The sequence below is a fragment of the Camelina sativa genome, chromosome 7 (genome assembly GCF_000633955.1).
Source record: "Camelina sativa cultivar DH55 chromosome 7, Cs, whole genome shotgun sequence".
NCBI classification, from domain to species: Eukaryota; Viridiplantae; Streptophyta; class Magnoliopsida; order Brassicales; family Brassicaceae; genus Camelina; species Camelina sativa.
In genome coordinates, this window is record NC_025691.1 from 23,682,325 (window position 1) to 23,686,628 (window position 4,304).

Sequence of the window (4,304 nt, forward strand, 5' to 3'; positions counted from 1 at the left end):
AAAGCTTGCCTTTGGTTGCTTGGTAGGAGGGTACTTATCGTACTTATCGTCCTGCCTGGATACGTCTCCATATTTAGATGATGACTGGAAAGGCGAGTAAGCCAACCTCTGCTTGCATGGGTCAGATTTAAGCAAACAAAAGTAGAAGTGAGAAAGGGAAAAATAGTAAATGACAAAAAAAAAAAAGTAATTGACACAACAAGTGAGTCTGGTTTGGCAAAGATTACCCCTTTTTCATGTTCTTTAGAAGAGAGATGGCTGGCGAAACTGTCAAAGCCTTGGCCACTGTCAATGCCTAGGCCAGGAGAAAGATGATTGCATGTTGAAGGAAGTTATCATTACAAGCATATGCACAAACATATTTAAATTAAGGAAACAAATAATAATTAATTAAACAAATTCTATAGATCAAATAAAATGATATATTGGTTTGGGTTTATAAAAGAGTGTTTAGGTTTTAGATTTTATAATTAAACAAAATTATATGTCGGTTTGGGTTTATAAAAAATAGTTAGGGTTTAGATGTGATAATTAAAAACTGTAATATAATATTAGAATTAACCATTTTAAAATTAATTGATCTATATAATTTGTTTACGTAATTAAGATTTGTTCACCCCCTTATAAAATAAGAAAATAAATTCTGTATACATTATTATAAAATTAAAAACTTAAACCGCTCTTTTATAAACCCAAACAGATATATAATTTCATTCTAATTGTAAAATCTAAACTCTAACCATCTCATTTATAAACTCAAACCGACATATAATTTCATTCTATTTGTAAATTCTAAACCCTAACCATCTCATTTATAAACTCAAACCGACATATAATTTCATTCTAATTGTAAAATCTAAACCCCAACCATCTCATTTGTAAACCCAAACCGATATATAATTTCATTCTAATTACAAAATTTAAACCCTAACCATCTAATTTGTAAATCCAAACCGACATATAATTTCGTTCTAATTACAAAATCTAAACTCTAACCATCTCATTTGTAAACCTAAATCGACATATAATTTCGTTCTAATTATAAAATTTAAACCCTAACACTTCATTTGTAAATCCAAACCAACATATAATTTCGTTTTAATTGTAAAATCTAAACTCTAATCACCTTATTTGTAAACCCAAACCGACACATAATTTTGTGTTAATTTTAAAAATCTAAACCAAGCCAATATTTAACTTTCCTTAATTAAAAGTATACAAAATTTGTTTCCTTAATTTGTTTTTTTTTAATTTAATTTTGATTTATTTTTAAATAAAATAATGTATAAAAGATTCTTATTTGTTGAAAAAGAGGAGGTGGACATAAAGGTTCACCCTAAGTATTTTTCATACATTAATAACTACTGTAAATTAATAAATTCGATAAGATAATAAGATAATTTTTTAAAAATCTACAGAAAAACATGGTCCTAGTAATATTATAAATTAATAATCATGAATTTGAATTTATGTATGTTGTACAAGTGAATTTGTTTATACTATTTGTAATTTGTTGTAAATGTTTTCTAACTATTATAAACCCAATTCGAAAACCATAAAATTTTAACATCCTAAAGTTAAATCTTATTTTACTAAGATTGTCTCAATTAAAAGTATTAATTTACACTATAAATTAATAAATTATAGATAAATTAATATCATTATAATGTTTTACTGTAACTGGTTTGCACAAAATCAGACTTTTAACTCTATAAATGATATTTGAATTATGACTTTTAAGTGCTGTATAAAATCACAATGTGGCCTGGGCATTCGGGTAAATACTCTTCCTCTTCTCCTTGTTCAAGTCCCTCAGTTTCTTGCACTTCCTCTTCTTCTTGTTCAAGTCCTCAGTTTCTTGTCCTTTCACTAAAATGTTTTAGTTTTCATTAAGAAAACCCCACAATTCTAAAGATTTAAAATCTCAGCGTTATCAAACTTAAAAACATACCTTTGGTTGCTTCCTCCCCATTGTAGGATAGGGAAAAAAAAAACGAAATGCACATCATCTGCTCGAAAACCATATGCACATCCAGTGGAGAAAGAAAACATGGGGTCAGATTAGGCAAACAAAACCGGGAGTGATATAGGGAAACTACTTGTGGTAGAGGCTGTTCGACTCAAAAATAGTTAAGACAATGACAAAACGTAGTGACACAACAAATCTGTCTGGTTTGGCCTATGATATATATGTCATGTTTTCATATGCAAGGGAACCAAACGACCTAAGAATATAATTAGCGAGATGCTTTGGTACAATCACTTAATAAACCACAAATGCTATAGTAAGGCTGATGGGGGTTCATTCACTAATCGTTCTTCAGACTCGTTCCCATTTAGTAGCACAGCCCCATCCGTAGAGTCAGGGTCCACCACAACAGCCTCTTCTTCCACATTCTCTGTCTGCCTGACTATAGTAATGCCCAGTTCTAGACAACCCCCTTCAATTGCATGTAATGTAAATTATGCATACCTCGTTGAAAAGATCCCCTTGCTCTAGTCGCCCCTCTTCCTCTATATTCATAATTCTAGAAGCTTCCACCAAAGTTGTAAGATCTCTGTCTGCCTGACTACAGTAATGCCCAGTAGGAGGATGGACGCCCCTGAAAGATGATATAAGTCAACACAAACAAATTTGTTTTTGAAGATCCTGAAAAAGTTCAAATTGGCGTGGTAATGAAATCAACATTGGAGTTTTGAATTTATGTTTATATGGGGGTATAAATTCAAATTATAAGTAGAAACACATGACTCTAAATAATTACGTGCCACAATCAAATCAAAAGGCTTTCTCGTAAGCACGGTTTTTAAGAACAAGCTAGTGACGTCTGCAACAACGTTTTGAATATACCTTGTCTCTGCAGCTCTATTTTCAAGAGACAACGTTTTGAATATACCTTGGTCAAATCGTTTCTCCACAATGCCACTAGTTCAGAGACCTTGCTCGGAAGGTACGATTGTGCCATCAGAGCGGCTTCAGGTATCCGATTACTGTAACCAGATAAATATCAGCATAGACATAAGACCATTTCCACTAGAGCAACTCATATGAGTTGCTCATAATTAAATTAATCCTATAATTAATATTAAACTAATCAAAAGAACTCACTAACAACTTTAACCAAAATAACTCTTCCACTAGAAAACTTCTATCAAGTTGCTTAAGTCAAAATAGAGAAGCTTTTTGTTTGTTGCAGCAAAAAACAGCATATAGAGATCAGAGAAAAGAGTAGAAAAGAAGATGGAAGCACACACATTTAAAGAGTTCAGTAGTGTCAATGTGACACCACTTACATCTTGCCGAGACTCTTGCTCGGAATCCACTAGAAGAAGAAACATAGATACAAATTACAAGTGTCTCACTCAGCACTCACTCATAAACACTCTTTGTATCAACCTATGTTCTAATGAGAAAAACACTCCCCAAAGCTATAAAGCTATTACATGTTTTCGCTCACCCTTCTAGCTACATTGTGTGCTACATAATGCGGCTCCATATGGCTCCAACTCTCTCTCACGACCTCATCTTCAATTTACTTGAATCATATGCAGAAAAAAAACAGAATCATCTTGGCTTCTAACCTGAAGCACTTTGATTCAACTTGTAGTGAATCTCACTAACAGTTTATACCATTGTAGACTCACCACAATAACCTGTTTAAACAACTGAAACTAGAACAGAACCCCTGCTCAACCATCTTGTTAAAAACAGAACACACTAACAGCTTGAAAACTCACTACTAGCAACCATTAACATATATCTCTTATCAGCAAACCTTGCGATATCCCTGAGACACGTCTTTGCAACAGCTCTCACATCAAATCTAGAACCCATGATGTCTTTTTCAAGCTGTAATAACAATCTGCAGTACTCTTCTTGTATGCAGCATCCACCAAAACGAATTTGGCCATTGCATCATTCGATTTGCAGTCTTGAGTTAAGACCTTATTATTCTTTAAGATCATTCACCGACTGACCTGCAAATGACTTCCCATAAGTCTCCTTGAGGCTCATTGTTCTTTCTTTGCTCTTTAGCAAGTGCTGCCAGCTTCATCAAATCCATCTGCATCTCCCAATGAAGAATAAAGCAGCAACAGTCAACAGACCACTCAAATCCATAGAAGCATTCTTCAGCCATATCCAGCATAGGAAGGAACATGAAAAGAAAAATACATATCAGCAGCTTCTACCTTCATAGTAATCATCGAACATTAATTGACATAGCTAATTCTCCAAGCTGCTTCCGTTTAGACTCAATTTTGTGCCTCTACAGCAGTAATGTCCTGTCAAATTATAAGAAAGA